This window comes from Dermacentor silvarum, chromosome 5, assembly GCF_013339745.2.
Source record: "Dermacentor silvarum isolate Dsil-2018 chromosome 5, BIME_Dsil_1.4, whole genome shotgun sequence".
Taxonomy (NCBI): domain Eukaryota; kingdom Metazoa; phylum Arthropoda; class Arachnida; order Ixodida; family Ixodidae; genus Dermacentor; species Dermacentor silvarum.
Window position 1 is genome coordinate 94467250 of NC_051158.1, and position 21884 is coordinate 94489133.

At 47.8% G+C, this 21884-nt stretch overlaps 2 protein-coding genes across 3 annotated transcripts in view; one reads left to right on the forward strand and one right to left on the reverse strand.

Annotated features, from left to right (window-relative positions):
- LOC119453624 (ribosome biogenesis regulatory protein homolog) overlaps nt 1-21884 on the forward strand; it is a 219022-nt gene that overhangs the window by 152364 nt on the left and 44774 nt on the right. The gene's annotated exons all lie outside the window — the stretch shown is intronic.
- LOC119453626 (uncharacterized) overlaps nt 1-21884 on the reverse strand; it is a 41842-nt gene that overhangs the window by 2238 nt on the left and 17720 nt on the right. The window lies entirely within an intron of this gene.

The window sequence follows — 21884 nt, forward strand, 5'->3', positions numbered from 1 at the left end:
TAGCAATTCATTTATCAAAGCAACGTATCCCCTATTATGGAAAGCTGACGCATACTATTAGCGAACGAGCAACGCCGCACCTGAGCATCGCCAGTGAATAAATACTCTTTGACAAGATCGTTATGTTCAAGACTGAGTCTCTAGCTGCGACAGACGCGAAACGTGAGCATCTAGCAGATGAGGAAGGAATACGACGGGCGCGCACACCAGAACAGCAAAATGAATCCAAACGAAAAGCACGAAAACAACATCGTGGTTATTGCGCGGGACAGACAAGTGAAGAAAAATACTGGACAGATGGCGATGCTGGCGATAAAAACTTTATTTGTCTCTCGAGACACAACACCCTTATTCCGGCGCGTCCTCGTGGCGGAGATCCCGAGCTAGCCGGATGTGCGCCACGAGATACTGCTGGTCCTCTTCACTGGAGAGAGAGAGAGGTGGACGCATGAAACGAAAACTAATAGGCGTAGTAAATATAGGGCAGGATGTGGTAGTCTCGCAAGGTTGGAAGATCATTTTGATCTCGAATATACATAAATAAAGAGGAAAACAGCAGGATGCAGCACTGAAGGCCATAAGCCTGCAGTCGGGAAAACGCAGGAACACAGGTGAATTCCATCTTAGGAAAAGTACGATGAGGGTGAATAAAGTTTGGAAATGTTCGAAGAAGTGGTATCAACTTCATGAAGACAATTCTTTCTGTTTATGGGCCTTTAGATGGCGCGTGCAGCGGTAATTTTTGCAACAGTGGAATATGCAACATCCAAACATAGTCCCAGAATGCACCGGAGAGAAGATGCAATTGACATCTTTAGGATGCCGCGTTTTTTTTTTCTTTTCTCATTTGAGCGAATTCTGGTATTTGAATGGGACATCCCTGGGAAATCTTGCATCTCCTCAGCAGGACATCCGAAGGACGTCCAAAAGTCGTCGATGTGTTGTCTGAGCTTGTTATTCTGTTGCTGAGAAACACCAAAAGTTGGCTGGTCTCAGAAACTGCAGCCGTCGGTAAAGACTGGTTCGGTGTAGTATACCTGAGACTCCAAATAACATTTCACCTGAGCTAAAATATAATGTAACAAAGGAATTGCTGGAAAAAAAATGAAACGGTCAACATTGCGCCAACTCTAAAATGAAAAGATTCACTTATGTGGTGGTTGAAATGCATTGATGCGTAAATCTTGATTAGTTAGTGATGTGTTTATCTTGATATGTTTATTCACAGGGCGTCGGAGCTAAGTCGAGCTAAATTTTAGTAAATTATCATGGGTGTACGACAACGGAGCAAACTTGGTTTTGTTCACTCTCTTCTTGACAAACTAAAAGTATTTTTGACTATAAGCTTAGGCACATTATTAACGATATTTACATACCCACGTTTAAATTATTTATATAAGCGCAACATCTATAGCGTACAAGTTGTAGAGCCTGCCGAGAAATATCAAAATCATTCCTGTTTTACCTGATAGCTGCTGTGGTTTTAATTCTCTGGACTGCATAGACAGCACGTAACATTTGAAATATGATCACGAGTCTACGCGTTTATGCACTGACATCAGTTCGCCGAAACTTTCTACCAACGAGGGGTCGACGCTGCGCGTAGACAGCAGCTTGACGGCAAAAATAGGCCGCAAGAAAAAAATCATACGCGATGGCCTCACCCCTCCTCTCCAATCCATTGCCATCCGCTGCCGAAACCTCCTCACTCTTTAGCTGTCAGCAGCAAAAACACTGGCAGAGCTTGAAGAATTGTCATGCGGTATTTATCAGTACTATCGCGATGAAAAGAAACGCGAACAGCAGAGCGCGTGGCCGAAGCATAACTGCAGGTATAGCGCGCGCCATCCAGTCATAACCATTGATGGGCGCGCACGTCCGGTTTGATCGCGCTGTGCGACGATGCACCCCCTATACTGCGATATTGACAATGAAAGCTTATCATCTGCCAGGCATAGCCGCTATTCTGGACATTCCGCCATTTTCTTCGAGGTGTGACGTAGGTGTGACGTTTACAAAGTGGCGCCGATAGCCCCAATTTGCTTTCGTAGCGTGACACAAATTTGACGTTTCGCCTAAGCACCTGTAATGTAGGCATTGAACCTAGCGTTCTTTATAAAGCAAATCAGTTTTCCTCCCCAGTAAAAATAAAGAAATTAGCTCAAAGCGTACGATTATTCCATCCAAATCGTTTCTCGCTTCCGTCGTCTGCATGCGCACAAGCTGTCGTCTGCTTCATTAGCCAGGAGGCGCGTCGTCGGGAAACGGAATGAGTCATCGTATATTGGCGCCCACGCGCTTGCTTTCTAGCTTGAGACAACATACGTGACCTACCAGTGACGATGAGCGCACGCTCTAAGCCGCGTTATCGCTATCTAGTGAAACGCAAGCGACTCAGCCCGACTCGTCTGGCTGAGAAGCGGCCGAATATCATCGATAGCGTTGCGCGCGCCACAGGTATCCGCTTGCGCGACGCAAGCGCCGGCGCTGCCATCGCTTGTTCACTTCGCTTCTTTGTCGCACCTCGAGAGGATAAAGTCCCTATATAAGAAAAGTACCGCCATCTACTGTTTCCTCAGCAGCCTCCTCTCCTAAAGCACTTGCTCTTTTCTTTACTTTTTGCTTGCGAAAGCCAAGTCGACGGTGGCGCACCTAGAAAGTCTACGTTTAAGCTTTCAGGCCGAGCCGGCGCCGCCGCCGCCGCCGGCGACTGCGGCTGCGCAGAGGACTTTCAACATGGCTCTGAGGCGGAAAAAAACAAAATATAAAGAAGTGAAAAGCGCGCGCTATCATCGTCCAATCGGAGATACAGGAGAGAGAGAAGCGGCGTTTATCAAAGGATGGCGGTACTTTTCTTATTAGGGACTTTACGAGAGGAAACTTCAAGGCGCCGCCTTACGTACATTTCTTTTTATAAGTTAAACAGTCGCCGTTGTCATAGCCTTTGATGACGCGAAAAGTCATTAATATTGATTACAATACAAGCGCCATAGTGAAAAGTGCAAAGTATCGCAGGAAGTTGGCTAGTTTCAACTAATATTATTTCAAATAAACGTGTTTTTAATAAAAATGATGGTTCAAAACACAAATGCCAACACCACCCGAGAGCGATGCAAATGCTATGAGCACGCGTTGTGAACAAAAGGTTTTCATGGCCCCAAATGACAGGGAAAATGCGGCGATACGCATGCCTCTCGACCGCCATTGCATATGGCCGCTCATTACCATAACTCGCGCGGCTCGTCGCACCACACATTATGGCGGAAAATCTCTGCAATGGCGGCCCAGCGCAACTTCACGCAAAGTCAAATTGACGTTTACGAAACGGCCGTTCCTGTGACGCTCTTCACGGAATATTCCTTCAGTCAACCAACAAGCTGACATGCCGGCTATTTTGGAACGCCACCACATATTCGCGAAATTGCAGATGCATTGCACGGGCTTCTGCACGCTACCGTCCACTTTCTTTTTAAAGCGCTAAAGATGCAATATAGGTGCCAAGGACCAGGAAAAAGTATCAGTCGATAAAATTTGCAGCTCCACGTCACATTTCGTCATTCTGATGAAAATGCTAAATTGAATTTTGCAAAACTTCCGTTTCCCGGCACAAATTTCAAAAGACGAGACCTCTCGACAGCCAATGAGAGAGTCAACATGGCGGATAATGGTGGCCGTGCAGGGGTGCGACTGTTTTCACAACAAATCCATGCGGGGGCGGGTCCTCGCCTCCGATTACGTATCACCATTTTCTTTTTTTTCCTTCCTCCTCTCTGTTTGGCGGCGTTCCAACGCCGCCGGCGTTGGAACGGAGAACACGCTGGGCTGGTGGTGACTAGGCACAACTGGGGCTGCTGTTAGGGCTCGATGGTATTATTAAATAAATGCATCACTGTTTTGATGATCGAAATCTAATCTCACTATCAGGAAGGGAGCAGGCTACCTGACTGGAGCAGTATTTTAAATGCCAAGCATTTCTTGGCGAACATTTGCTACTTTGACATTATCTATGTATCTAGCCGCCTACGTCTTTGTGCTCTCATGGTCGTTTCGTTAACTTGCTATTTACCAAAATTGGCATACTATGACAAGAGTATATGACGAACCTAAATGATATGTCATGACATGAATGTCATGAAAGATAAGCATGGTAATATTGTCGCGATGCACAAAGGTCAGGAGCTTTATTATAGAAACACCGCGGCGTACTCGGGAGAAGGAACCAGAGAGGCGCCAACAACAAGAATCTCTTCTTCTCTAGATGCCTTCCGGAATCTCGAGCAGCCCGGTCGTCGTCTTTGTCGGCGCCAGGGTGCACTTGTGCACGAATACCGACGCGGCATTACCCTCCCTCCAGAGCGAGCATCGTCCCGATGCTGATCAGATCGTGGCGGAAAGACTCGTAGTTGATAGCGGTGTCCACTTCACTCTGAATGATAAGGCTTCATGCGCACTACGTGCACTACCTCAGGCACCTGTTGACGGCGTTTCGAGCAGCATGAACCATCACCAACCACCTCGTAGGTCACGTCGCTAATACGGCGTAGTACCTTGTATGGTCCGAAGTACCGGCGTAGAAGTGTCTCCGAGAGCCCTCGGCGTCGGACGGGAGACCAAATCCAGACTCTTTCCCCAGGCGTATAAGCGGCAAATTGGTGGCGGAGATTGTAGCGTCGTGCGTCGCGTTCTTGCTGACTAGTTATCCTGACGCGGGCGAGCTGTCGTGCTTCCTCGGCGCGTTCAGTGAAATCTGCGGCATCTGCATCTGAACCATTGCAGTCATGTGGCAGCATAGCGTCAAGCATTGTAGTGACTTCTCGACCATGGACCAGAGCGAACGGCGTCATTTTCGTTGTTTCTTGGCGTGCCGTATTGTATGCGAATGTGACGTATGGTAAGATTGTGTCCCAGTTCTTGTGCTCCACATCGACATACATGCAAAGCATGTCTGCGATGGTCGTGTTGAGGCGCTCGGTAAGCCCATTTGTTTGTGGATGATAGGCCGTCGTCTTCCCATGGGCTGTGCCACTCAGCGTGAGCACAATTCGCAGAAGCTCAGCTGTGAATGCGGCTCCTTTGTCAGTTATGATGATCGCTGGAGCACCGTGTCTGAGGACAATGTTCTCGATAAAGAATCGTGCTGCTTCAGCTGCCGTGCCGCTCGGAATTGCCTTGGTTTCCGCATATCGGGTTAGATAGTCCGTCGCGACTATGACCCATCTGTTGCCGCTGTCAGATAGTGGAAAGGGGCCCAGGAGGTCTATGCCAATTTGAGCAAACGGCGTTTCCGGTACTGGAACGGGGTGCAATAGCCCAGCGGGTTTAGTCTGTGGTGCTTTGCGTCGCTGACACTCAAGGCATGTTCTCACGTAGTGCTTCACCTCTTCTGCGAGCCTAGGCCAGTAGTAGTTTTGTTTGATTAGTGCTAGTGTTCGCGTGTAACCAAGGTGGCCCGAGGTGGCTTCGTCGTGGCAGGCTTGCAAGATTTCGCGGCGGAGAACTTCGGGAACTACTAGCAGATGGCTCTTCCCTGTTGGAGAGAAGTTCTTCCTATAGAGAACGCCATCGCGCAAACAGAATGAAGGTAGACTCCGGGAAAATAATCTTGACACCGTCGTAGCTCGCCCTTCCAAGAACTCTATCAAGGTGTTGAGCTCTCGGTCGGCTTGCTGTTGCCGAGAGATGGCGGCCGCATCAACAATTCCTAAAAAGTCTGCGCATTCATCCGCATCTGCGCTCGGTGATTCAATAGGTGATCTGGAGAGGCAGTCGGCATCGAGGTGCTGTCTTCCCGATTTGTACACCACTGTCATATCGTACTCTTGAAGCCGTAAGCTCCAGCGTGCCAAACGTCCGTACGGGTCTTTCATATTGGTCAGCCAGCAAAGCGAATGATGGTCGCTTACTACTTGAAAGGCGCGGCCGTATAAATACGGGCGAAACTTCGTGACTGCCCATACGACGGCCAGTCATTCCTTCTCCGTGGTTGAGTAATTGGACTCGGCACGTGACAATGTTCGACTTGCATAAGCAACTACTCTCTCGGCACCGTCTTGCCACTGAACGAGGACAGCTCCAAGGCCCACGTTGCTGGCATCGGTGTGGATCGCCGTTGACGCATCCTCTTCAAAGTGAGCGAGTACTGGCGGAGTTTGTACACGCTGCCGTAACTCGTTGAACGCCGCTTCTTGCTCCTCTCCCCATACAAACGCAACGTCGTCTCTTGTGAGGCGGGTGAGTGGAGAGGCGAGATGTGCAAAATTGGCAATAAATCGTCGGTAATAAGCGCAGAGACCCATGAAGCGTCTGACCGCCTTCTTATCCGTAGGCCGAGGGAACTTTGCGACTGTTGCAGTTTTATCGGGGTCAGGCTTAACTCCTTCTTTACTAACTACATGACCCAGAAACTGAAGCTGTTCAAACCCGAAGTGACATTTTTCAGGTTTCAATGTGAGTCCCGCGGACCGTATGGCTTGAAGAACTGACAGCAGCCGCTTTAGATGTTCTTCGAAAGTGGCGGAAAAAAACAATCACATCGTCGAGGTACACCAGGCATGTCTTCCACTTCACACCGGATAAGACAGTATCCATGAGCCTTTGAAACGTGGCTGGGGCCGAGCAGAAGCCGAAAGGCAGAACCTTGAATTCATAAAGCCCATCAGGCGTCACGAATGCCGTCTTCTCTCGATCACGCTCATCTACCTCTATTTGCCAGTATCCACTCTTGAGGTCCATAGAGGAGAAGTAGCGCGCATGCCGTAGCCTGTCTAAAGAGTCGTCAATCCGCGGCAGCGGATACACATCTTTCTTTGTAACATGATTCAGCTTGCGATAATCAATGCAGAACCGCAAGCTACCATCTTTCTTTTTGAAAAGCACCAGAGGTGATGTGATGCCCATGGGCTGTTCGACGGCTGGATGACATCATCCTGTAGCATCTTTTCAACCTGCTGCTGTATCGCCTCGCGTTCTCTCTGAGCTACACGATACGGGTTCTGTCGGATGGGTCTTGCTGTCTCCTCCGTGATGATGCGATGCTTTGTCAGCGGCGTTTGACCAACTCGCGACGTAGACGAGAAGCAGTCCTTAAACTGTTCAAGCAGTTCCATAAGCCGGTGTCGATCTGCAGGTGTTAAGCTCGGTCCAATATCGACGGCGGGTGTGCATGGCGTTGTAGGAGCCTTGGCTTCTCCTTGCATAGCAAAACAGTCTTCAGTGTGGTCGATATCATCGAGATACGCGACAGCGGTGCCTTTACTGATATACCGACGTTCGTTTGTGAAATTTGTCAATAGAACATCTGTACGCCCGTCGACTAAGGAGACGATGCCACGGGCGTTGGCGACTCCTTGGCGGAAGAGAAGGGCGGTTGCATGTTACGCGACCGCTTCTTCGGTGAGCTTTGTGCCACAACTGACGGAAACAAGGCTGCAAGACAGTGGCGGTATGCAGACGTCCTCGTCGATAATACGTAAGGTGCGGCGCTGTCGCTCTGTTCCATTGGCCGTGTCGTTAGCAGGAGAAAACGTTACTACGCCGTCGCGTATGTTGACAACGGCACCATACTCCCTTAAGAAGTCCATGCCTAAAATGAGTGATTTGCAGCACTCCGGCAGAATCACAAATGTGGCGACAAAAGCTGCGTTCCCGATCGTGAGCCTTGCAGTACATTTGCCTGCAGGAGCCATAATCTGGCCGCCAGCATTGTGAATATAAGGGCCCGTCCATTTTGTCCTGACTTTCTTGAGTTTGTCTGGCAGCGGCTCGCTCATAATTGAAAAGTCCGCGCCAGTGTCTACTAAGGCCGTCGCTTCGTGCCCGTCCATCATAACAGCGAGGTCGGCAGTCACAGTTTTGTCGGCATTATTTACGTTTTGATCGGCGTCTTCCTTTCTCGGCAACAAGGGGGGACTTTCGGCAATTTGAGGACTTGCAACCTTCCCCCTTGAGGTCGCTGCTTTCAGTTTCCTCGCCGTGGGCTGGGAGAACGACCTCTCACGACGTCAGCAAAAGTGCGGCTGTTCGGCGAGGCGAAACGTGCCGGAGACGGTGAGCGCGACCGGAGATTCGAAGAGCTCACTTGCCGGCCAGTGCGGCTGTCGTCGAAGGGGACACGGTTTTCGTCAGCCAGGCGACGCGTAGTGGCACATGGGCCGCCCTGGTAGCCAGCTGGGCGATGAGGGCAGAAACGATAGATGTGTCCTGGTTCGCCACAATTGTAGCACAATGGCCGCCGATCTTCAGTGCGCCATATATCGGTCCTATGGAGCTGGGGCCGTCTGACAGGTTCCCGTTGGGCCCAGGCTGCGACAGGAGGCCGTTGACGGTATTGTGGCGCCGGAAGGGAAGACAAGGGACGGTAAACAGCGTCTGTATGGCTGTATGTGTTCGGCTGGTACGGCGGCTCAGACGGCGACGGACGGCGGACCGCGTCTGCGTAGCTGTATGGATTCGGCTGGTATGACAGCTCGGTACGAGGCTCGGAAGGGGCAAGCACCCGTCGGAGTTCCTGTCATACCACTTCAGCGACGGAGGCAACCGGGAACTCGTGCGGCGGTGCGAGCCTAGCGTTCTCCTTCGCAATTTCCTAGCGCACAATCTGGCGTATCAACTGGCGCAAGCAGGATTCATCGTCCGTAACCAGTGCTGTGGCTCCTGTCGGTGCCCCGGCAATCAGACGATCGTACTGTTGGTACCGCTGCTGCAGAGCCCGCTCGATTGCTGTGGCCTCTTTATTGAACTCGTCCACTGTTGTCGGTGGATTGCGCACAAGGCCAGCGAACAGCTGCTCCTTGACACCACGCATGAGATGGCTGAGCGTTTTAGCCTCGGGCATGTTGGCATCTGCGCGGCGAAACAAACGCGCCATGTCTTCGGCAAACATGGCGACACCTTCATTTGGCATTTGGATGCGCGTATCGAGAAGGCGCAGTGCGTTTTCACGTCGATTTGTGTCCACGAATGTGTCGAGAAACCGACGCGAAAAGTCCTCCCACGTTGTCAGACTTCCCTCGCGGTTTTCAAACCACGTCTTTGCACTTTTTTCGAGTGCGAAATAGACGTTGAAAAGCTTCTGGTCGGGGCGCGAGTGATTCGATCTCGCTACTCGTTCATATTTCTCCAGCCAGTCCAACGCATCTTCATGCGCGTCACCGTGAAATGGTTCAGGAATCCGAAGGTTTTGAACTGTTACCCGAGTTGGGCTGCTTGGAAGTGCCATTGCTGGAGCTGGGGTGGCGGCCGTTGATGAAGACGATGTTTGCAAGACGCCAAATTGGGGGCTCAAACCTTACAGGCAGCGGCTCGTGCGGTGAACAGGCGTCTCGACGCGTGGGTGTCTTGTGGGGCTAGATGCAGGGCTGCTCGTAGGAGTGCCGGTCATGAGGCGACGGTACCCAGCAACTCCACCAGTGTCGCGATGCACAAAGGTCAGGAGCTTTATTATAGAAACACCGCGGCGTACTCGGGAGAAGGAACCAGAGAGGCGCCAACAACAAGAATCTCTTCTTCTTCTCTAGATGCCTTCCGGAATCTCGAGCAGCCCGGTCGTCGTCTTTGTCGGCACCAGGGTGCACTTGTGCACGAATACCTACGCGGCAATATCATCAGCAATTTCGATGACATAGTAAAAGCAGCAGAAGAATTCTATACTGACCTGTACAGTGCCCAAAACAGCCAAGCTACTTTTATTCGAAATAGTGATGAACCGGATACAGAGGCTCCTTCTATAACTAGCGACGAAGTTAAAAGGGCCTTGAAAGACATGACCAGGGGAAAATCTGCTCGAGAAGATGGAATAACAGTAGATTTCATCAAAGATGGAGGAGATATCATGCTTGAAAAGCTTGCGGCCCTTTATACGCAATGCCTCACAACTTCAAGTGTACCAGAGAGCTGGAAGAACGCCAACATTATACTAATCCATAAGAAGGGAGACGTTAAAGAATTGAAGAATTTTGACCCATTAGCTTGCTTTCAGTATTGTATAAAATATTCACCAAGATAATTTCCAATAGAATCAGGGCAACACTTGACTTCAGCCAACCAAGAGAACAGGCTGGCTTCAGGAAGAGATATTCTACGATGGATCATATCCATGTCATCAATCAGGTAATCGAGAAATCTGCGGAGTATAATCAACCTCTCTATATGGCTTTCATAGATTATGAAAAGGCATTTGATGCAGTAGAGATACCAGCAGTCATAGAGGCATTGTGTAATCAAGGCGCACAGGAGGCATACGTGAATATCTTAGCAAATATCTACAAGAATTCCACAGCTACCTTGGTCCTCCACAAGAAAAGTAGAAAGTTATCTACAAGAAAGGGGTCAGGCAAGGAGACACAATCTCTCCAATGCTATTCACTGCATGCTTAGAAGAAGTATGAAGCTCTTAGACTGGGAAGGCTTAGGAGTGAGGATCAACGGCGAATATCTCAGCAACCTTCGGTTGGCAGATGACATTGTCCTAATCAGCAACAATGGAGACGAATTACAGCAAATGATTGAGGACCTTAATCGAGAAAGTGTGAGAATTGGGTTGAATATGAAGATGCAGAAGACAAAGATAATGTTCAATAGCCTGGCAAGGGAACAAGAATTCAGGATCGCCAGTCAGCCTCTAGAGTCTGTAAAGGCGTACGTTTATCTAGGTCAATTACTCACAGGGGACCCTGATCATGAGAAAGAAATTTGCAGAAGAATAAAATTGGGTTGGAGTGCATACGGCAGGCATTGCCAAATCCTGACTGGGAGCTTACCACTGTCGTTGAAAAGAAAAGTACAATCATTGCATTCTACCAGTGCTAACATATGGGGCAGAAACTTGGAGGTCAACAAAGAAGCTTGAGAACAAGTTAAGGACCGCACAAAGAGCAATGGAACGAAAAATCTAAAGAATAACGTTAAGAGACAAGAAGAGAGCGGTGTGGATCAGAGACCAAACGGGGATAGCCGATATTCTAGTTGACATTAGGCGGAAGAAATGGAGCTGGGCAGGCCATGTAATGCGTAGGATGGATAACCGATGGACCATTAGAGTTACAGGATGGGTACCAAGAGAAGGGAAGCGCAGTCGAGGTCGGCAGAAAACCAGATGGGGTGATGAAGTTAGAAAATTTGCAGGCGCAAGTTGGAATACGCTAGCGCAAGACAGGGGTAATTGGAGATCACAGGGAGAGGCCTTCATCCTGCAGTGGACATAAAATATAGGCTGATGATGATGATGATGATGAATGTCATGACATGCGTGTCATGTGGGTCATGAAACAGCCGCCTACGTCTTGGTCCTCTCATGGTCGTTTCGTGAACTTGGTAGGTACCAAAATTGGCATAGTATGACAAGAGTGTATGACGAACATAATTGATAGGTCATGACATGTCATGACATGCGTGGCATGTAGGCCATGACGATGATCCAGCGAAAAAGATTAATGCTCAAAAACTTGACAACCATCTATGACCGCTGGGTACATGGCTACAGATTCCACAAAACACTGCTTCAATTCATACACAACACAGGCCTCACAGCACACATATAATACGCATATACACATCAAGAATTATGCCTTAACGCCAAGTCTTTCTCGTAATAAAAAAACCCCCACTGAAATGGGTTCGGACGTGGGTACTGATTGATGATGTGTGGTGTTTTATGGCGCAAGGGCCATATATGGCCAAAGAGCGCCATGACAAGTGGTAATGTAATTGATGAGCTGTTATGACGCGGGCAATGAGTTTCTCATGGTAGATGTGACATGGCTGTAAAGGGGCCTAAAAACTGTCGCTGTAAATGGCGTAAAACATATAGGTAGTAAAATAATGATAGTGACTGAAGTGGCGTATGCTATGAGTTGAAAGGTGGAAGAAGGTTGTGATGACTTAACATGTATTTAAAAATGAAAAAGTGATGGTTGACAACGAGTAGCACAACAGCCTCACCAGGTACCTTGAGTACAAGGGGCCCGAGGCATGTGCTATAAACAAAGATTGACATCGCAACAGCGGCCTCTCGCAGGAGGCCGTGCTACGAATTTCTTGGGCAGAATACGTTGAGCGTACGAACGTCACTTAAAAAGGCTAAAACGGACTTCATGTCAAATAGCGGTTCTCTGCCTAGAAACAGTGCTAGGTGAAGTGGTATACACTGCCTATATGCTAAAGGGAAGTGTCTTTTCCTCTCGGCTTGTGCTTCGCGACATTCCAGGAAGGCATGCTGAACACAGAGGGTGTCCCCACATCTACTACACATTGGAAGGTCACCGCCAGTCAGCAAAAAACTGTGTGTACCATAAGTGTGTCCTATTCTGAGACGACAGAATAGGACATCACTTCGTCTTGAGTTGGTCAGTGATGGCCAATACCCTAAATGTGGCTTAACCACGTGGAGCTTATTAAGAATTTCAGCGTCCCACTGATGTTGCCAGTACGTTCTCAGTTTTTTCCGCAAATATGGCTTTAGGTCAACAAATGGAACAGCTATGGACATATTGCAAGATTTTGTATCTAAGGAAGTTGCCATTCGGTCTGCTAGCACGTTACCTTCAATACCTCTGTGTCGAGGCACCCAGCATAGCGTTACATGTTGGCCAGAGGCATAAATAGTACATAGGAGAGAGAAAAGTACTGCAATTACTGGATTTTTGTGTTTGCAGCATGAAACCGATGTTTTAACGACGCTTAACGAGTCTGTGTATATGACCGCCTTATGAAGTTTTAACTGCTTGATGTGTTTCGCAGCGGACCATACTGCATAGGCCTCTGCTGTAAAGATGCTTGTGTGAGGGTGGAGAACATCGGACTCCGAATAGGTTGGGCCGACGGCTGCATAAGATACGCCGGCGTGCGATTTAGACGCATCTGTATAATATTCTGGACACGAGTACTTAAATTGTAACTCTAGAAAATGCATACGATTGTGGGCCTCTGGAGCGTGCTTCGTTACTTCCACAAATGAGGTGTCGCAGTCAATGATCTGCCACAACCACGGCGGTAACGACTTAGCAGGAGCCATTAGGCGATTTTCAAGAAATGGAACGTCCATATCTTCGCTGATCCTCTTCACACGGAGCGAGAATGGCTCTCTTGCTGCAGGCTTGTTATGAAAAAGTGTTGCAGAGGTCATATCGTTGATGGTATTATAACAAGGATGGTCTTTATCAGTGTGTACTTTCAGAAAGTAATTAAAAGTAGAATATGATCGTTGTAGATCTAGGTACCATTCGTTTGATTCTACATAGAGGCTTTGAATAGGGCTTGTCCTGAAGGCACCGGTGGCGAGGCGGATACCAAGATGATGCACAGGGTTCAGCATCCTGAGAGCACTGGGGGTAGCAGAGTTATACACTACTGCGCCGTAGTCTAACCGCGATCGTACAAGGCTCCTATAGAGGTTCATGAGGCATTTTCTGTCGCTACCCCATGTTGTGTGTGACAGTATTTTCAGGATGTTCATTGTTTTCAGGCACTTAGCTTTAAGGTACTTGATATGAGGAATGAAGGTTAGTTTTGTGTCGAATATAATGCCTTAAAATTTGTGTTCAGTGTTGATTGGTATGTGTTGTCCATGCAGCATAATATCTGGATCTTGTATTAGGCCTCTCTTTCTAGAGAAAAGTACACAGGAGCTTTTGAGAGGGTTTAGCCTAAAACCATTTTCATTTGCCCAATTTGACACTTTGTTCAGTCCGAGCTGAACCTGATGCTCGCATATTGCAAGGTTAAAAGACTTAAATCCTATCTGCACATCATCGACATATATTGAATAAAACATTGAGGGTGGAATGACTTTGTGAAGGGAGTTCATTTTCACAATGAAAAGGGTGCAACTAAGCACACCCCCTTGTGGCACACCAGTCTCTTGAGTGAAACTTCTGGACAGGGCATTGCCCACTCTTACGCGGAACGTGCGGTTAGACAAGTAGTTCTCTATCATGTTTATAATGTTGCCGCGTACACCCATTGCAGATAGGTCTCGGAGGATTCCGAATCACCATGTTGTGTCATAGGCTTTCTCCAAGTCGAGAAATACAGAGAGAAAGAATTGTTTGTGTATATAAGCGTCTCTGATGTTTGCCTCAATGCGAATGAGGTGGTCTATTGTTGACCTACCTTCCCTGAAACCACATTGCATCGGGTCAAGTAGACGGTTGCTTTCCAGGAAATATATAAGACGCCGGTTCACCATTTTTTCATATAACTTGCACATACAGCTTGTCAGTGCTATTGGCCTATAGCTGCTGGCTAATGCGGGGTCCTTGCCTTGTTTATAAATTGGGATGATAATGGCTTCTTTCCATGAGGATAGAATATGTCCAGATATCCACATGGTATTATAAAGAGACAGAAGCGTGTTTAGTGTTTCTGAGTGCAGGTTCTTAATCATTTCATATATTATGCGGTCACCACCTGGTGCGGAGTTGGTGCAAGAACTGAGAGAGGCCTTGAGTTCAGCGAGACTAAACGGACTGTTGTAAGGTTCATCTGTTGTGCTTTTTCGTTCGAGGCGTTCCCGCTCTGCGCGTTCCTTGAACTTTAGAAAAGTTGGCCCATAGTGTGATGTCCTAGAAATACTTTGAAAATGTTCGCCCAGGAAATCGGCTTGATCTTTCATGGTGTCGCCTTGAGTGTTTACTAAGGGAAGTGGTTGTGTTTGCCGGCCATTTAATTTGTTCACCCTGTTCCAAACCTTATTCTCATCCTTGTAAGAGTTGATGCTACATATGTATTTTTCCCAACTGTCTCGCTTAGCACGTCGACGTGTTCTCCTGCCCTGTGATTTTGCCTGCTTGAAATTAACGAGATTCTCCGCAGTTGGAGAGTCACGAAGCAGGCGCCAAGCCTTATTTTGTTTTTTTCGTGCCTCTCTACATTCGTCGTTCCACCAAGGTATACGACGCTTATTAGCGAGTCCGTTAGTTTGTTTTATGCATTTTTCAGCAGCGTCAATTATAAAACCTGTCAAATATGCCACAGCATCGTCTATATTAAAAGAAACTCAAGCATCCCGCTCCAAGTACGTAATCTTTTTAAACAGTTCCCAGTTAGACGAGTCGGTTTTCCATCGAGGAACCTGTGGAAGGCAGCTAGCTTGTTTTGTTATATTTAAAACAATAGGGAAGTGGTCACTTCCGTAAGGGTTTTTTATGACCTTCCAGTCAAGGTATGGCATCAGAGTTGGAGAGGCTATGGTTAGGTCTATTGATGAGTATGACTTATGTGTGGCGCTATAGAAGGTGGGTTCTTTTTTATTCAGCAGAACCGCACCAGAACATAAAAGAAAGTCTTCTACAGTACGCCCTCTTGCATCGCAGCGCGAGTCGCCCCAAAGCGTATTATGGGCATTCAGGTCACCTGTTATTATGAATCGCTCAGGGAGCTGATTGACAAGCGTATGAAGTTCCGTAAGCGGCAAACGATGTTCGGGTGGTACGTACAATGAACAGACTGTCACCAACCTGTCAAACAGTATTGCCCTAACTGCTACTGCCTCTAGATTTGTTTGAAGGTGGAGGTGTTGGCAAGCAACTGACCTCTGAGCTATAATGGCCACGCCGCCAGACGCGGTGTGGCCATCATCGCGATCTTTGCGAAATAATGTGTAGTGTGTTAGGAGATTTGTATTATATGTCTTTAAGTGTGTTTCCTGAACACAGAACAGCCTAGGATTAAATTCTTGTATGATTTCTTTGATGTCGTCTAAGTTGTTTATAATGCCACGGGCATTCCAATGAATAATTTGTACCGCCATCTTGTTGAAGAGAGTGTTCTGTGTTCAGTTGTGTAGTGTCTTAAGTAACAGGACCGTCGTTTGGCCCCGTTATGGGTTTTTTGTTGGTTTTAGCGCGCTCGAGAGAGTCACGCCGGTTTTTGGGCACCAATGGCGCCGGTGTTGTGTCCATTGCCTCCTGGGAGGCACTGGATGCCCGCACGTGCGGGCTGCTAGTTCGTCTTTCAGACCTCGCCTGGTGGGGCGTGGTCTTGAGACCCGACGTCCCTGAGGTAGCCGATCTCTCTGTCTGGGTGGGTGGAGCAGATTTGACTGCAGCCACCGCAGGGGCGGAGGGCGCCACAGCCAACGGCTCGCTATGCGCGATCCGGGCAGGTGGCGAAGGCCGGTTCGACGCTGCCCCCTGACGCGTCGCCTCGGCATAGGTTGTGCTGTGGAATGGTGAGCACCTTTGACGAGCTTCCTTGAAAGAGATATTCTCACGCACTTTTAGAGTGATAATTTCTTTTTCTTTTTTCAAGTTAGGACAAGATCGGGAGTAAGCTGGATGCTCACCGTCACAGTTTACACAGTGAGGTATCGCTTCACGGTTATCTGAGGAATGACCTTGGGTTCCACATTTCGCACATGTGAGTTTACCACGGCAGCTTTGCGAGCCGTGGCCAAATCGTTGACATTGGAAACATCTTCTGGGATTAGGTATGTATGGCCTGACAGCTATCTTTGTGTATCCAGTTTCTATGGTTTGCGGCAGATCGCAAGTGGCAAAGGTCAGAATAAGGTGTTTTGTAGGAATTTCTTTATTGTCTCGTCTGATAGTGATACGCTGTAGATTGGTTACGTTTTGCTCTTTCCAGCCTTCCAATAGTTCGGTTTCGGACAAGTCGATGAGATCTGCATCAGACACTACACCGCGTGCTGTATTCATAGAACGATGAGGTGAAACGGTGACAGGAATGTCTCCGAATGCCACAAGCTTGTTGAGTTTATTGTGCTGCTCTTTATTGCGGATCTCAAGCAGAAGGTCCCCGCTCGCCATTTTGGTGACTTTATAACCTGTGCCAAGGGCGTCAGTCAAGCCTTTCGCAACAAGAAAAGGGGATACGGTTCTAGCTGGCTTTCCAGTTTTTTCACTGTGCACTACTTGGAACCGGGGGAAGATTTCTTTTGGTTTGAAGAGGTTAAGTAGTTCATCGGTGCGTCCCCTCTTGTGAGAGTGACGATCAAGTAAACGGGGAAATGCAGGTGTTCCCATAATTGTTTGGTATATTTCGGCGGCAATGGCGGCCACCCACCACGGAGCCCAACTAGGGGACGCTGCAGCACTTAACGTGTAAGGCTGCAGGTGCCAGCCGTGCATTGCTGCTATAACCCAATATAAGATACCCAAGAGAGGGCACATACACAAGGTTAACCCAAGCCGCCTGTGAAAATTTGGAAGTGACGGAAGAGAAGAGATGATAGGAGAGCAAAATAAAGGAGATAGGAAAGCAAAAGGTTGGAGAGGGGGACAGGAAAAGGCGACCACCGATTTCCCCCGGGTGGGTCAGTCCGGGGGTGCCGTCTACGTGAAGGAGAGGCCAAAGAGGTGTGTTGCCTCCGCCGAGGGGCCGTAAAGGTCCAAACGCCCGGCATCGGCTCAACCCCCAGGATACCCTTTTCCCCGGACACGGCTAAGCCGCGCACGGATAGGCGCGGGAGGGTCCAACCCCCATGTGCTCGGGTCCGTGGTGTCGCAACACACCAAACGCCTGCTGACGCAGACGCCCCTGCGGGGGGGGGGGGGTACTGATTGAAGGAAACACTAATGGATGATGGTAGAAATCATACTCATGAGCATGATTCAGTATAATTGACAATGACTCAGCGAAAATAGATTTACACTCAAAAGCCACTGAAATGGTTTCTGACGTGGATACTAAGTGAAGAAAACACTAAAGGATGGTGGTAGAAGTCATAGTCATGACTATGACTCAGCAAAAATGACAATGACTCAGCAAAAAAAACGTTAACACTCAAAAACCACTGAAATGGGTTCGGACGTGGGTACTAAGTGAAGAAAAAGGCTAAACTTCAATGGTTCAAGCCATAGTCATAAGCATGGCTAAAATTTTCGCCTTAAGGTCTCCTAGGCGCTGCTAAAAGGACTCCTAAGGACTCATGACGTGAATGTCATGAAATTCGTGTCATGTAGGTAATGAAAAAGCCGCCTACGTCTTGGTGCTCTCATGGTCGTTTCGTTAACTTGGTTGGCTCGCCGCACACTGCTTCGCGTAACATCGATTCCCACAGGGCGGGGGATCTGCCGGCTTTTTTTTTGAACGCTGCGCTCCCCAACACCCCAACTACCGCCACTTCGCGTCGGCGCCCGGCACCGCAGCTTCAGCGGCGGCACCGGGGCACAACCGACCGCGCCTCCAAACAGAGAGGGAGAAAAAAAAGGAAATGGTGATACGGTCATCGAGGCGAGGCCCCGCCCCTTGGGTTATTATTGGGCTTTACCTGCCAAAACCACGATCTGATTATGAGGTACACCGTAGTGGAGGACTCTGGAATTATTTAGCCCACCTGCGGTTCTTTAACGTGCACCTAAATCGAAGTATACAGGTGTTCTAGCATTTCACCCCTATCGAAATGCAGCCGCCGTGGCCGTGATTTGATCCCGCGATCTCATGCTTAGCAGTCCAACACCATAGTCACTAAGCAACCACGGCGGGTAAGCATAAAAGTAACTGGAACACCCATGCATTTCTCCGCAATGTTCGGGAATTAGTATTTCGAAACTGGTGCCATCCTGAGAATTAGTTCCCAATGCATCTGCCTCGGGAACTCCACTGCTAGAATTTGTAAAGTGCAACATGAGCCATAAGTTAATATGTTAAAACCTAATTAGTGAATTTTTGTTAATTATTCGATTATGCATTTCAATTTTTTGTGCAAGTAATGTCCGCCTTTTCGGGTAGACCAGCTCATGAACTAGAACTGTGCTATCTGCCACAGGCAACCTTTGAAAATTATTTGAAAGGGTTTGCGGAAACACCCCATAATTATGGCCTCTGCATGCAAGAGACTGTTTGCATCCCTAATGCGTAAATGTTGTAAATAATTAGAAGAGTTTTTTTCTTTTTTTGTCGCCAGTCGTTAGCATTGCCTACCGGAAAGAGAATCAATATTGAGACACATATCAATCACGTGCTTTTCACAAGCCATTGATAGAAGACTGCCGAAGGGTTCATTGAAGTCTGCAGGTGTTTTTAAGGGTCAAAAAAGGACGCAAAGTAATTCGAAGTAAGGTGAACATACATGAACATATTCATTCTCTAGGCATAGGCTACCTATTCAGTTGACTACCTTCTTCTCTTTAAAAATATAGTAAACTTTGTCCAGTGCATATATTTAATTATATTGTGTAAGCGGAAACAAACAAAAAAAATGTTGAAGTGAGGAAACACGGATGAGATAGCCGCCGCTTGTCCTCGCTTGAATTCGCTTGTCCTCCTATTATAAGGATTTGCCGCAATCTACAGCGAAAGTATAAATTAAAAGCCGTGCACGTCCGCGCCAACAATGATGCAGTAAGCAGTTAGCCACAACAAACGTGAAAAGGTAGAGGCAACGCCAAAAAATCCTCAAATTATGTGGGTGACAAAGCTCTGGTAATGACACTTTAGGGGCGGGAGGGGGGATAGGCTACGGATCGTCGGGGAGCATTGGGCTCCGCCCCCCCCCCTCCCCGGCAGTGGCGTAGCCAGAAATTTCGTTCGGGGGGGGGGGGGGGGGGCTCAGGTTGCGGCGCGGCCTCCTCCTTAGAGAATTTGTCGAGGGATCAAATGCATATACAATAACTGCATTGCCAATGCAATTGTATATTAGATGCTGCAAACGAATTATTGAATGCTATGCACTGTCAAGTAAAATATGTATTTTAGGGGCGAAACTCCTTAGGGTGTGGGTCTGTCCCTCCTCTGTAGTATGTAGTAGTAGTAGTAGTCGTCGTCGTCGTAGTAGGTAGCCACGTCTACTTTTATGAAGAAAAAAAATTCCGAAAGTTGTGTCCGTAGCGCGGAATCGAACCAGGGACCCCTCGCTTCCGAACGCGCGGCGCTAACTACTACGCCACGAAGCGCACATGGACACACTCACCACGATGACACTAAATACCCAACATTAACGAAAGACTGCGCGTTTATAACGCGTTTGTGCTAGTGCGTTACGGCCCGTGTAAGAAGCTGGTGTAAGACGCTGTGGCCTCTCCGCCTTACCCCCGTATTCATAAACGCTCCTCGACTTGACTTGCCACCGCCTTGGGCAGCGCGTTCGAAACGCGTTGAAGGTGGTGGCAAGTCAAGTTCAAGTCGAGGAGCGTTTATGAATACGGGGGTTATACTCTCTCAGCAGTCATGTGATGGCGTCGGCAAACGCGGTGCACGTTCCGGCATGTGTAAACGGCTGCGTAAGACGCTGTGGCCTCTCCACCTTACTAGAGAGTACTGCACGTTTCTAACGCGTTTGTGCTAGCGTCCCCTTAAGCGGGAGATGGTGCAATTATAATGAAGGGCGCTGTTAGAAAATAGTAATGACGTCACATATGGCGCGTGCCATTGGTGGAAGTCAATCGTTCGATTTAGTGCGGCGAGACTGGGCGAATTACACGGAAGATTCACGGTTTACCGATGATTCCCTCCGGAGCTTCGCCCACTCATCATCATTCACCCCGTGGATATGCGGTGTTTTTTGCTGCAGTGACAAACAAAGCCCCCTGTTTGAGCAGGTCAGCAGAGAGAGGCCTGGCCTCGCGCGAGCGTTGCATGCTGCTGCCTCGCGCGTACATTAAAGGGGGGGGGGGGGGTTCATAAAAGGATATATTCGTATGTCCCAAAAATTGTGGCAGAAGTAAGTGATATCAATGCGTCCGCGTTTTCTTTTGTCTATTTAATAAGTAAATAAAATATCACACGAACTTTAGAACTCTATCAGTTCGAAACGAGCAAAGCAGTGTGTGCAGCTGATATGAAAAACGGAAAGGCCAAGAAATGAATAAGTTGAGGAGAAATATTTTGATGAATCTTTGTCATTCAAGAACCTTGTTTACATTTTTGTACATATGCAACGGCCAGGAAGAACCTCAATGACGCTGTCCTTCGGTGCAATAGATTGCGCAGGAGCAGCTGTAACCGGTCGTGTATTACAATTACACCGAGATTATACTAGCAAAAGTGAGTACAAATAAAATGTAGGAGTTCTGAAAAATATACATTAGAAATGCGAAGATATAGAATGGAAAAAATAAATGCGAAGATACAACTCGCTAAGGGGCAAAAAAGAGTCGCTGGAAACAAAGTTCACTGCTTGTATACACAAAACCTCGCAACAAGATATTTAAAGACACGTATAAGTCTGCAATAAATCTACGTATTTAAGCAAACGTCACTGCATATAATGCGTCAAACAAGACAAATAAACATGTTACGCAGTCACAGATAGCAAACTTTGCGCACAGAAAGACAGATGATCCAGGCAAGAACAAAACTATGATCGCAGAAATCGTGATATGTACTCGGGCCATGCGGCGGTCGCGACAGCGCCATATGGGTAGAGTAATAGAGGAATAATACAGAAATCCATTCGAAAATGTTTAATTTAACTGCCTGCACCGCGCCAACAATTATTCTGCACCCAAAACTAAAGGAGGGTGTTGCTTCGTTTCAAAAAAGAAATAAAAGCAGGTAGCTAAAAAGGAAAGAAAAGGACAAACAAAAGCCACGAATGATGCGGCAAGTTGAACTATCCAATATCCGAGTGTGTTTTTGGCAAACGCCGCGTGGGCCGGGGTTTCAATGAGCAAGGTCAGTCAAAATTGGTTATTGATGTCCTCGTAATTTTTGTATTCGCTTGATAATTTTGATCATGATGCTAACTGCGAGAATAAACGGCGAAAATTTCTGCAGTTTTAAAAGCTAATGAACAGTCATACGTTTTCATAATTAAAAGCTTATGGACCTGAAGGAACATAGCTTTTTACTTGCATTGATTTTTGCTGCTTCGCTATCTACAGGACAAACTTCTCTCGGCGGGGAAGTTGAGTGAAGCGGTCAATGACTTCGGACACGTTGATGCCGACATTTCTGTGGGTGGGTGTATAGAAGCGCCAGCCTAATCA